We start from the raw sequence: 13,683 nt of genomic DNA on the forward strand, positions 1-13,683 counted from the left end.
ATCTGTCTCACACACCAGCTGATCACTTAAGTGCACAAAGGGCTGTTAGGTTTCAAGGCCAGCTTTGGATAGAGGGTCTTTCCCAGAAATATCTGTACTAGGTTTCTTCTGTACAAAGAACTGCTGTGAAATATGACCAATGAGAGGGAGAATAATTTGGATATATTAAAATACTAAATCAGGGTGTAGAAACTCAAAAAAGGGACTGGTTGTAATGTAGCTCTTCCCACAGCTGACATCGGTGACCTCCTACCTGACCACAGCTTCAGGTTCAAAGCCACATATACTCCGGGCCCATTGCCAGACAGGTTTTTAGAGTAGGTCTGAAGCATTTCTGCCAATCCCCTGGCAGTATAATCTGTCATGGACACTACATAAGCCTCAGGACTTGCTCCTCCTCTGTCCCTTTGCCACCAGCTGGTTTTCAGTACCCTCTGCACAGACCCTTTTTCTTCTTTTCCTTGTGTCAGGTCACCTGACTTTGAAGCTGGGTGCACATAATGAAACAGCGCCCAGCCCTTCAGTCACAGGACTTGTAGTAAGGGCAAGTAAACAGGAGGTTGAGTCTTTGCATATATGACATGTACAGTGATAGATGTGAATGGACTTTGTCCATGAAGATCTGCAGTTCATAGACATTATATTCTTTCTGTGTCATTCATTTCTTTCCCCACCAGGGAAAAAAAAAATCCAGAAGAATACAAAATCGACTGTCTGCATTAGAAAAGGTTAATGCTACTGAAGGTCAGGGAATTGTCCCACTGACATCCACAAAATCAAGGAGCCTATCTGCACCTAGGTTTGTAGGATCATGATAGGGTCTCATCCTGTTCCTGTTAAAGACTGAACATTCCCATGAAATACATTAGTGACAGATCTGTGCCAAGAAAGCTTTTTTCTACAATGTGCTAACATCTTGTTTCTCAATCGTAATAATCAAACATAACCAAAACAGTTCTTCAAACTTTTACATGTATGGAACTTATTTAACACACAGATTAACTGTTACTCACAGAAATACTTCTATTCCTACTTCAGAATTTTGCACAGTATCAAATTAAATAAAATTCATGTGAAATAAGCCTATCCTGAATATGGAAATGAGCAAAAAAATTGTAGTGTGAAGAATCACAGTGTGCTTTTATGTGTTTTAGCAACTACGCTTTAAATTAAGCAATGACACCAGACTTCAGATTAATGCCGTAGTTTTGACAAAGCCTTACTGAGATCAGGGAGGCATCAGAACAACAAATCCAGTCAGTCAGTCAGTCAATCAGTCAGTCAGTCTTTCCTTGGAAGCACCAAGGGTTTTGATATGAACCTCTGGTGTGAGTTGGGTCCCTTCCAACTCAGCATATTCTTCGAGTGTATGACTGTCACCTGAGGTTCTTGTAGCACGCTGCAATAAGCGGTTCTACGAGTCTATGACTACTGCCACAGAATGATGACTACCACAGTAAATATTTAGTGAAAAAGGCGTAAGTAGAATAATCTGAAAAAACATTCAAAAGAATATATTCATTACATAACTAGGAAGTTATGTGTTACTTCCTGTGATACTTCAATGTTTAGTTTGTTTAGGGCATCAGTTAATTTAGGGCATTTTGAATGCCCTCAAGCCAAAGGAACAGCCTTTGAAAGCAATGTGCCTGTGAGATCAAGCATTGTAAGGGGAGCAGCTCTTGTTTTCTGTTTTCTCCTTCTTCTCCCAATCCCACTTCCATCATTTTACTCAGCCTACCCATACAAACTTCTTTCTTCTCTACCGGTCTCTGCAGATGGTCCTGTCCAACTTGCCTGCGTACTGGTTTGTGAATTACTGACATTCACCCATAATTGCCCACACAAACACATGACTTAGGTGAGCAGGAGGTCCCAGTGATATTGTGATAGCTGGAGGGGTGGGTGAGGCATTAAGCAGGAACAGTCAGCTTTCAAGGCGTCCCTCTCTGATCTTCAGCTCAGACTTCAAAGCCCGCTGACCGGCTCCTTGCTGGAGGGAAGGGCATCTGGCCTCCCTGAAATTGGGAAAATTTTATTGTGTCAAATTCTGGGCTCCCCAGTATAAGAGGGATGTGTAGCTGCTGTGGGTCCAGTGGAGGGCAAGGAGGGTGATTGTGAGACTGAAGCATCTCTCTTATGAGGAAAGGTGGAGGGAGCTGAGCCTGGTTGCTGAATATGTGACCAAAGGGAGATCTCATTACTGTCTATAAATATCTAAAGGGAGGTTAGCAAGAAGATGGACCCAGGCTCTTCTCAGTGGTCTCAACCAGTCGGATATGAGGCAACAGGCAAAAACTGATGCATGGGAAATTCCACCTGAACGTGAGGAAAAACTTATTTACTGTGTGGATGACCAGGCACTGGAACAGATTTCCCAGAGAGACTGTGGAAGTTCCCTCACTGGAGATATTCAAGAGCTGTCTGGACGCAGTCCTGTACCACACGCTCTAGGATGAGCCTGGTTAACCAGGGAGCTTGGACCAGCTGACTCACTGTGGTCCCTTCCAACCTGACCCACTCTGATTCTGCGGTTTTGTAGCGCTTCTTCTCCCACTCAAATTATTATGAGCTTCCATAATTAAGCGGCAAAGGAACTTCGGTCCAGGCGAGCGTCCAGCCCGCGTGGAGCCTCGCTCCGGCCAGAGCCGTGTTGCTGGCCGGGGCGCGGGGCTCGGTCCCGGCCGTGCCGCTGCCGCGGGGCGGGAGGCGGTGCGGGCCGGTGGGCGCTGCCCGCCCTCCGCGGCCGCTCGGTGTCGCCCTCGCAGCGGGCACGGCGGCGGCGGCGGCGGCGCCTCCCCCGGGGCAGCCCCGGCCCGGCGGCGGAGGCGCCGCTGGAGGGGCAGTGCCGAGCCCGGCCCGGCGGGAGCGGCGCCGCGGGGCAGCGCAGGTGAGCGCGGTGCCCACCCGCGGTCCCGCCGCGGTCCTGCCTGGCTGCGGTGGGGCGGGGAGCGCGGAGGGGCGGCTGGGGCCGGGCGGGGCGGGGGCGCTCCTGGCGGGGCCGCACAGGTGATGGCGGAGGTGGCCGGGCTGTGGCGGGGCTGCAGCTGGGGACGAGCGCGGCGAAGTCAGTGCCCCGGAGCGGAGTAGTGAAAGTGTTACCTTATTCCAGCCCGGGGAGGGATCCCCCACCCCCGTCGGGCAGACACGGACCCTCCGGGATGCCGCGTTGGTACGGGAGCCTGTGTCAACGGAGGGATTCAATTGCAGGTTTGTGCGTGAAAATGAGGAGTCTTAACGTTCTTGTTCCAACTTTTAAGGCCGCGTCTGATGAGAAATGGAAATCTGGCTCAGAGACATCCTTCCTGTTGTTGACATCACCTGAGAACTCCACTGGAAATATTTCCACTAGTTTTCTGCAAACATCACCCTCCCCTGAGGTCTCAACACCTTGTGAGTACACACTGGCTGCTGGTAGAGCTCTGGTTGTGGAAATCCATGGCTACGGCATGTAATTGTTCTGCAGTATTCTTTTTATTACAAGCATTAATAAAGAGCTTATCGTGCCCTGGGGTGTTGGTGTATTACAGCATAGGCGGTAGACAGGACTCTGTTTTTTTTTTAAAGGCATAACCAATATCTTCATATTTTTATAATTATATATGAAGCAATTGTTTGGGTTTCTGGTTGCTATTTCTGCAATGCACATGACCAGAAGGACATGTTGTCTGCCACTGAATACCTTTTGTTCACAGGGAAAATATTGAGAGGGTTAGAAAGTAGCTTGATGGTAGGTAGATTGTTGAATCTTTGCCCCATGAGTTGTTTAAATGAACTTAGAATATCTTACCAATGTTAAAGGAGTAATTGGGAAGAGCAGTAAGTCTGCCTCTGTCTAAAGACAGAAAAATTTAACCACGTTCTAACACTTATGCAGCATTGGTTAGGCATGGATCAGATCCCCTGGTAGGACTGTTTGAGTTTATGGTTTATTCTAAGGAGAATGTTATTTTCTTTCTTTCAAGGTGATGTGTCAGGCTGTTCAGCTAGTTTTATAACAACTTATTTTGGCAGGCTCAAGTTCCAAGTATTGTGTAATCTTCATTCTCTAGATAGTTGGAAAACAAAGTGTTTCTGGAGATGTGTGATTACATGTAAGATCTGCAGTTGCATTGCAGACCACAAGACATGGTGTAATGACTCTTCTTCAGAACTTCATAACAATTTCTGAGCAGAAAATACTCAAAAAATAGTTAAATACACTGCACGTAGCAAAACCTACAGTTGTGTGGCTACACAAAATATTTAAATGCCTGGTATGTAGGTGATGTATGCCTGTTTGTCCGTGAGGACCTAATAGTCTGCAAAATTTGCAAGGGCAAATGGGAATTGTGTAGCAGAAGTAGTAATGTCACTGCTTTTCTCCCTGTTTTTTTTTTTTGTTTGAAAATAAACTAATAAAATGAAAAAGGGGTTTTGTGGTAGTATTTGGTTGGAAAGTTTTCACTTTGCCTTGCTCATTAATATTTACCCAGACACTGCTACCAACCTCATATGGGAGACTGGCTTTGAGCACAAGAAATGAAATAGCCAGAAAATGATTGGTAAAAATAAAGTGAAAACCTCCTGATCGTGTAAGTGCTTTCCTTCAAGATTTTTTTCCACAGAGGTCTTTTCTTTTTTGGGGAGCAGAAATTGTGAGAAATTTGGTGCACTAATTGGGCTCCCGTGTTGGCTGATACAATGTAGTTGCAGCACCAGGCTTATCAGCTTGCCCTGTCACAGGTGGCAAGTTCTGGAGTTCTGATTGTCAAATTTACGATGTTCTTGGACTAGGTGAGATGAATGATACCTTAATAAATCAGGTGCTTGTAGGGTGTGGTAATGAGCAATTGAGCCTCAAGCTGCATTTCTCCATGTGTCTTTAGCTTCACCTCTGTTTGACTTTGCCAGTGAGTCATTTTGTGATGTGAAAGAAAAAGACCTTACTGTCCCTTATTCACTAAATCTGTATAAAAGGATGAACAATCCTTATTGGTTTGGATAGGTGGTGTATCAATGAACATTTGTAAAGCACTTTCAGGTTCCTAAATTAATTATACTGACAACTATATTTATTCTCATTAGTTTCAGATGTGCAATTCCTCTTTTTCCCTCAACAGTCAGGACTTTGAATGAACTTGCAGAGAACTCAGTTTTATCTTTTTTGAGAGATGTATCAGTACAAGATGTCCCTGGTGCAAGTATTTTATTTAAAACCAAAGATGAGGTGCCATATTTTATTGACAAGATTGATCTAGGGAGATATTTGTCAAAGACATAAATTGATTGTAATTGCTTTGGGCAAATAAAAATTTGAAGTAAATATTTTTAGTTCCTCTTGTTTATTCAGGAATGAAATATGTGACTTTCTCAAAAATAATCGAGCCAAAACCAGGAGATGTAGAGCTGCATTTCAGAAGCAAGGGGCACTTAACAGCAAGGGGCTAATTTTCTTCCCTGTCTCCTATCCAGCCATTTTGATCCCAAAAATCTTCAGAATAGTTTCTGAAGTACTTTACTAGAAGTATTCTTGCATACCATTGCTAACTTGTGAACTCTTTAGGAAAAGCTTAGTTACTTTTCACTTGACCACTCCCTGTTAGCTGGTGCTGCTGTTTGTTACAGTTCACTGACAGTGAGAATAGTGAAATCCTGAAATACCCCATGTCTTGCTGTGACCTGTCACTGAATTATGTGTACTTGTCTCATTCTAAAATTTTCCCACTCCTGTCTATATTTGGCTTATCTCATGTTGCCATTCAGAAGACTGTTGGATTTGTGAAGTCAAGTGTTCCAAATTCAGGAAGAGTCAGAATAAATGTGTGGAGTCCTTGCTTGTTTGTTGCATAGCTTTCAAACACATGAGAGTTGGGATATTCCCTGGGACTGGGATGTTCTTTGTGTATTGCTTCCTTTGACAGGTTGTGCATGACAGAGTGATGTTCTGTATTCAAAGTGCTGCTGGTTTGGCTGGACAGGTATTTTTCTTGTTTTTTGGAAAACGCTGAGGTCAAGTTGGAGATGTGCAAGTGTTGAGAGTGAAGCAGGAAGGATACTGTTGGTATGCAGTAGTTGGATACCAGGGTCAAGAATGCTATCAAAAAAAACAGTGATGAAATGAGTGTCAGTTTAGGGCATTTTTGAGAGGTGTGTGATAAATGAAGCATTAAGGCTGCACAAGACTTTGAGGCTAAAAGCAATCTAGCTTATTACCACTAATAGTTAGTTTGGTATATCCTGTTGCAGTAAATCAATCCCCATTGGATGGCCTAATGGATACAGTACACCAGCTTGAATTCTTGCATTATCTGGTTGTGGAGAGGTTGTCTTGGTAGCCACAGTGATGTACTTCCAGTGCTATATTGAATACATAGGTACCTCATGATACAGTGCAGGACTGTAGATTGCTGGCTTGCTCTTGCACTGTTTTACTTTTGATCCTTTGTCAGTGATCCTGCCATGTGTGAGATGAAATTAAAGGTCCTTGCAATGAACAGGAAGACTCTTCCAGCCAGCATTCTTGTCTTCTTGCTTTCTCCTCTGTGATTCTCTCCTTCCCACACCCACTGCTGATCCTCCAAACCCTTAGGTGCATCTCAGCCAAGCCACAGCCATAGGGGGGAATCTTACTGTGATTAGGAACAGGATTTGGGCACATCTGTGGCAAGTGGTGGATGGAAGTATGTGGTGTGGATGCCAGCCAGATGGAGCATACTGGGGTTATAGGGTAGCTAGGGTGTGATGTGCTGAGCATAGGTACTCTAGTGGGATTGCTGTAATCCTGAAGAAAAAATTATATGCACCTATGTCAAAAAAACCTAGGCTTTTTAATCTTATGTTGCAATCAGAAGTATATTTGGAGTACTCTTCAAATCATTGAATCGTACCTCCTTCAAATCCTGGATTTAAACAAGTTTCTTCTCACAGCCTATCCCTTACTTTCTCTCTCATGGTTTGCCACCTTCCTCACCTAAGCACCATCCACTTTGTGAAGTGAGCCACTGAAGTTACAGGTTTTGTGTGCATGTCTTGGCATGCTGTTGGACAAAAGCATTTTCATTTGCATTATGGAAAATGCATTTGGAATTGATGGAAATTAGTTCCTTAAGGGTATGCATCTTCATTGTGTCTGCATTGCAGTGGGATAATTTGCTTTTCCAGTTTAAGATGCCAATTGCTTTAAGCCAGTCGGGGATATTTTCTGTTGGTTTTAGCAGCATCTGCAATGTGACATCTTTGGAAGAACTGTTGCTAGGTCTATTTATATTGTGCCAATACACTTCTGAGTTAAACTGCCCTAAATTGTCTCAGTTGGGTCAGTCACTGAGGAAGAGTGCCAGCCTTATAAAATAAGAAAGCACCGTGAATGTATGGTAATTATATATGAGCTTAATATTTGAGTAACTTTTTAATAGTGGTCCCAGTGAATCACTTTAGGTATGTTTTACATGTATTCAGAGTTTGAAGTCTGTGCAACAGATGCAGAAATTGCAGCTGGTTCAGAGGCTTGGGCAGGATGTGGTCTTTTCACTGTATCACTACTGTTGCAAATAATTGCACTAATAACTACCAGGCAAATATGTTGTTTAACTCAGCTTTTTGGCATTTTGTGAAGCTTACATATGAGTAATTTTCTTTCATTTTCTGTCTAAGCACTTTTGGGATTTGACTGGCTGAAGTCTTTCGAGAGGATTATGGAATGGAGGGAAGGGGGGTGTCTTTCTTCTGGCTGTGAAATTATCTGCCTGACATCTACAGTTTTTCATTGATGTTATTGTTCTGGTTTGAATCCAGATTTTAAAAGTGCAGCACTTTCTTATAAGTTCATTTTTTCCAGACTTTCCAGTAGCTCCTGAATTCTTGCAAGTATGTGTTGTTCTTTTTTCACAGCTTCTGTGTAAAATCCAGCCATGCTCTTTCCATGTGCTCTTTTTTTTTTTATTTTATTTATTTTATTTTTAGGTTTATGGTGGTTTTTAATGTTAATTTTTAAGCTTATGGTGTAAGTACTGCTATAAATGGCAGACTCAGGTGTGGAGTAAGCTTAAACATGAATTTGAAGTATAGTATTTTATTAATGAGAAGTCAGCTACCAAATTGGATTCTCTTCTTTCCCTGTAAGACTACACTTAATCAGTTTGTAGAAGCCAGGGTTTAAGAAATCCTGACCTGGCATGCACTGGGTGAGGCTGTTTTCCATTTCACTTATTCCCTGGTGTCTTGATAGACGAGTGGAGGTGCCCCTGCAGGTGAGCAGCTTCATTACCAGCATGCCTGATAAAGCAGAGCTGGATTTGTGGATGAATGAGGACAGCTCAGTCAAGAGAGGGTGTTGATGTTAGCTGTCTTAGCTGCTGCTGGCCTCAAAATAAGCAAATTTAATTTATTTAAATTATAATAATGAAAAGAGTTTTCAAAAACTTACCAAGTGACATAGATGCTTTTGACATAGTTGGAATAACAGAGTGCCTAACATTAGCAGCTTCTCTGTGTGACCATTTTTACAAATCATATTTCGGTTGAAGGCAGTGAGAGGTGGACATCTCTCACCAACTAGGACAGGACTGTCTGTCTGGGGAGATTTCTCTCAGCTCTTCTTGCACTGTGGTCAGGAGCTGAGCAAGTCCCATGGCTGCGGGTATGATGAGCCTGTTTTTAAGGTATGGGTGAATGATTTCACTATCAGCATGGCCAATTCTCATCTCTAAGTTGGCTGCATTTCATTAGCAGGGAAAGACACATATATTCTCTTTAATGCCTTTCACTCTTGTAGGGCAGCCATATCAGTGACTCTCTCAAGCTGAGAAGGGAACATGAGTAGACAGGAACCAGCCAGAGAAAATCAGAGAAGAAAGGCTATGACAAACACATCTTGAAAGTTTCTATTTGATAAGAAGAGCTATTTCTTCTCACTTGTTTTGAGCTTGAAATATGCTGGTTTAATCTGATGTCTTCTAGTATTTCTCCAACCTGGTTTTCTTCTACTTAATTTATGTACTACCTTTGGTTGTCTTATGTTCCCCTTCCTTAAGACTTTTCTAGTTTTGCTAAACCTTTTCAAAGAGGAGAAGAAACCTACAACTTCTAAGATGCAATTAAGTTTCTTAGATGATTGAGAATAAAGGTGGGTTTGGTTGTGCTCTCCACACTAGTAATTTTTTAGCACCCTTCCTGCTTTTTAACTGTGCTGATGCTTTCATAAGAACAGTCCACTGTCAACCCAGGATTTCATTCCTGAATCATCCCAAGCCCATCATTATGCATATGAAGTTGAGGTGTTTTTTCCCACCACAAATACCAGACTGTGTTTAAATGGTATTGAAATCTATCAGCCATTTTAACAGTTGTAATCTTTCCCTGTCCCCTTGTGATTCATTAGTGGGTATAATGAACACAATATATGCTTAATGCAGATGGCTGTGGGGCTGCAGGCTTAATGCTCTTCTCTTGGAAAGACTGACCTTGTACTGTTTATTTCCTGTCTGACTGGTTCTCTATACAGATGAGGACTTTTCCTGTTATCCCATGACTGCCTAGGTTTTATAATACTGGGACTTTTTTTGTGTTTTTTTCCTTTTTCTTTTAGGCAGCCTTCCTTCCTTTGAAGGGAATCTTTGGGGATTGAACATGAGTTACTGAGGAATAACTTCACATCGGTGCAACTGTGGTAACAGGCTGTGTGTACACTCACCACAAATGTGAAGTAGTTTAATTTAAACATCTGTCTTGTGTCCAAACAATCAACATTCAGCTCTATCTAATCTGCATTGCAATCACATCCCAGCTTGCTTCATAAAATTTCAAGTTTCAGTATTCTGTTTGAGATTTAGTTTTGGTCAAAGAGAGCCCTGCGTCTATTGCAGTAACTCACTTCTGCTTCTCATTCTTCCTACTTGTCAGAACAGGTTGACTATTTCTATATTTAGCTCTGCTTTGCTTATTCATCCTTTCTCAATAAGAATATTACACTTTGTTTACCTGGAAACAAGATGGGTCCCAGTGGGAAAGTGAATTGTAAGAGTGGTATGAATACTTGCCCTAAGTAGCATGCCATATCAATAAATCGAAGCAGAATGTTTAGGTATAAGCTCTGGTCCTTGGCAGAGTCTCATAACTGAAAAAAAAATAGTATTTTAAGAAATTGTTCCCAGATCCATAGTCTCCATACAAGAGTAATTTAGGTTGAGAAAAACAAACCCAAATTTTTTTCTGCCTCCTTTTTTTTCCTTTTTCTCTGCCCACCAACACATGGTTGAGAAGTTTAAAAGCAATGCCCTAGCTTAGGGCAAATATGGGAGGAAAACTCCAAATGAGGGTTTCCCCAGGGAAATGACCCCTCCCCCCCAACTGGTCCGGGAAAGGAAAAAAAAATTCTTTGGAGAGAAGTGGAAAAAGCTGTTTATTTAACAGAAATTGAATAATATTAAATAATAAAACCTCTCGCTGTTTGATGGGATGGCAAATCTAGGAAGAAAAGTCCTTTTCATGTGGTGTAGCTCGGCTCGCTCAGGTTCTTATCAGTTCCTCCGGCGCTGGAAAGTGCCGAGGCCCAGGCCCCGGTGGGCCACAGACGTGAGCTCCCGGGGTTTGGCTGGGTGTTCAGTCCAGAGCAGGCTTGCACAGATCCAAGAAAATTGGGAAAAAAACAAAGGTCCAGGGAATTCCTCTGCCTCAGCTAGCTAAAACTAACTAAAAGCCAGAGAGAAGCTCTGTCCCGCTGTCTGTCCGTGCTGCAGACAACACAGTTCAGGAGCAGGATGTGTGGGAGTGATGTTTTTCTTTAACACAAACTGCGCGCTTCTTCTTCCCCCTCTCTTGCTCTCAAAGCCAGTCTTAAAGGTGCAGAACTTAATATATAACATAAACCAGACAATTGGGGATTCCAGTATCATTAAGTCACCCCAGGACAAGCAAACTTCTGGGTTCCATATTCTTTCAGAGAATTTAGCCTTCCATGTCTATAACTGCAGACATAGAAATGAGGAGGATGTTGCTGCTTCATTTACTAGAACTGTGACAGGTTTTTCTTCTTTTTGTTTGTAATCCTGAAAGTAGGATACTTGGCATGGAAGACAGGAATGTATATTATTCAAAATCAAGCATACAGAACTTGGATACATGTATTTCCAGCTTTTAAGAATAATTCTTTTCAACAGTTGTAATAATATGAATTTGCTTATATATGATATGTAGGTTTGTACATGCAGCAAGTGTCTGACTATATGTACATGTGATGAGCTGGTTTTGGTGAACAGGCACACCAAGAAAACAGGTGAGGGTGCTTTCAGAAGAACTGAGCACAGCACTTGAAAGAAAAAACAAACCAACATTTTGAAGGTTTATTTGTTCTCCTCACAATTTGAAATTAAGACTCTCTCCTTGACTAGGCTAAAATAAGTGTTGAACTACTCAGGAGGCTGTCATGTAAAGCTAGTTTTGTCTGGGACCCATTCTCAGTCTTTCCCAGACATGGAATAAAGAGTGTCAGTGAAACTGAGAACTTGCTCTGTGTTTCAGTCTGTGTAACTCTCATGAAACACACAGATATTCTGCCTTAGTGGAAAGAGCACTAAATGCTAAACCAGGGAGGGTTATCAGAGGAGAGTGACACTATCATGGAATTTCTCAGCACATTAGCAAGTAAATATGTGCTACAGTGTTTCACCCTAAGATGAAGGATTTTTCTGTCATTCTAGGGAGCTGTATACTTGTCATCTTCCCCAAAATACTGAGATTTTGGGAAGCATTAACTATATAGCATTAACTATATGTCTTAGTTTGATTGTTATTAATAAAGTCACACTGTACATTTTAATATAGCAACTAGCATCTGTTGTATGTCTGTCCTTTTAACTTGTAAAAAGCAAGCTAACCTTCAGTTGATCAGTTGTCATGATTCAGATTTTGAGTATGAGTATCTACTCTTGAGCTAATGAAAGTTTTCCATGGCTTGCATATGTTAAACTTAACTTAAAATAGATATGGTGCTTCAAGGAAAACAGTCAGGCAAAAGTGTCTGTAATGCAAAAGCTAGCAGATGTCACCGAGTACCATTTGAAAATCACTTTCCTTATGCTCTGTAAGTAGGATTTCAGGCCTTGCTTAATTAAGGATGAAGAATAAAATGACACTGAAATAATGACTACTTTAAAAATTATCATGATTTGTACTCAAATAACAGTATAGCCCCCAGAGAGGTAATTATCAACAAACTGTGTGTAGCAAAATTATAATTAATTTACAGTATTAAATCTCAGAAGGGTAGGACTGAAAACCTTTGACTAGTTTTTGCATTATTAGATAGTTTAAAGATGGATGCTTATTATCCTATTTTTTTTAAATTGAATTTTATGTTGTATTTTCTATCCGTAATGCTGGATCAAAACATGATTTCCCTGCTTCTCTGGCTAATCTCATTCAGTTCAGTGACTGTTTTTGTGCATAAGACCCAAAGAATGTGGCTTGGTATGAAAAATATCCTCCCAGAGGGAGTTGTAGTAGGCTCACACTTAATATAAAGGGAAAAAAGACAAAAAAAGAAACTAATGTTTATGTTTCCATGTCCTGTCATACAATGATTTTCAGTGAAGTTTCATATTTCGTGAAATTAAATCTGTAGCCAAGATAATATGATATTGGACATTTTTTATAATTCAGCATGCAGGTCTGTGCTGTTGAAACAATAGGCTGAGTGTTTTTAGGTGCAGATAGCCTGACTGAAATAATGTGTTGCAAAAGAAGTTGCAGTGCATTTTCGATAACGTTGTGCAGAGAGATAATTGTGAACTCTGCATGGTGTGTTACAGTCATGGGAATAGTTAACAAGATAAAGAAAATCTCAGCTTTCTCTCTGTTTACAAAACTGGCCTTTCTCGAAGGACTGGAAAACAAGAATACAAATATATAATCTGCTTGCATTCTCTTTCTACCCCCCCTTTTGCCTCCCTGTATTGAGCCAAAAATAAATGGGAAGACTAACGGTAAGAAAACAGCACTAGAGTCAGTCCTCCTCTCCCTTAGTTTTCTCTCTGTTTTAGACACCACTGGGAGCTGGTGGTTGTGTGGCAACACAGCTCCCATGATAAGGTGTGATTTGGTTCTGTAGTGCCACAGAGCAGAACTCTGCTGTTATCTCCTCCTTACTCACACTGCAGTACCTGCAAATTCAGAGATGGAGCAGCACAGGAGTGAAGTTTCATCTTGTCTGCACTGAAACACCAATGTGTATTTCTATCATATTAGGCCACTCCTCTGATTTTAAGGTAAGGAAGATGTCCTTGACGTTTTCACCATTTAATTTTCCCATTTTGTCTTCTTTCTGTGCCACTTCTAAAAGCTCTGAATTGTTCCCCAATTCTGCCTCCCCCATCCTTTGTCCTAGTACTTTCAACTAATTGATTAAGGAATCATCTGTTTTTCTTTGATCCTCATCCCCTACAACTCTCCTGTTGTTCTGCTAGTTGTGCTCCTAACAGTGGTTAATAAGTGTTGAGTCAACACTTAGAAACCAGAAGAGATGTGAATTGAGCAAAAAGTTTTTTGACAATCCTTTAAGAAAGAATTTGTGAGAGAATGAAAAAGGATACGCATCCCTCTTCCATACCTTCCCGGGTCATTGATTGTCGTGACACATCTGAGGCTTTTAAAAAGCTTTATGTTCAGTATTTTCCTCCTCATCCTGTCCTCTACTTTGCCTGTCTC

At 41.6% G+C, this 13,683-nt stretch overlaps 1 protein-coding gene across 6 annotated transcripts in view; it reads left to right on the top strand.

The window, feature by feature from the left end:
* Positions 1 to 2,761: 2,761 nt before the first annotated feature.
* ANKRD6 (ankyrin repeat domain 6) overlaps positions 2,762 to 13,683 on the top strand; it is an 85,923-nt gene continuing 75,001 nt past the window's right edge. For 3 of the 6 annotated variants that reach the window (XM_058834540.1, XM_058834548.1, XM_058834543.1), the window contains exons 1-2: positions 3,044 to 3,172; positions 3,261 to 3,393. The gene's annotated coding sequence lies outside the window, so the exon portion shown is untranslated. Of the gene's footprint in view, positions 2,891 to 3,043; positions 3,173 to 3,260; positions 3,394 to 9,568; positions 9,660 to 12,855; positions 13,245 to 13,683 lie in introns of those variants that run through there. The other 3 variants (XM_058834542.1, XM_058834541.1, XM_058834544.1) reach the window with 3 other exon arrangements.

Source organism: Poecile atricapillus, chromosome 3 (assembly GCF_030490865.1).
Source record: "Poecile atricapillus isolate bPoeAtr1 chromosome 3, bPoeAtr1.hap1, whole genome shotgun sequence".
Taxonomy (NCBI): domain Eukaryota; kingdom Metazoa; phylum Chordata; class Aves; order Passeriformes; family Paridae; genus Poecile; species Poecile atricapillus.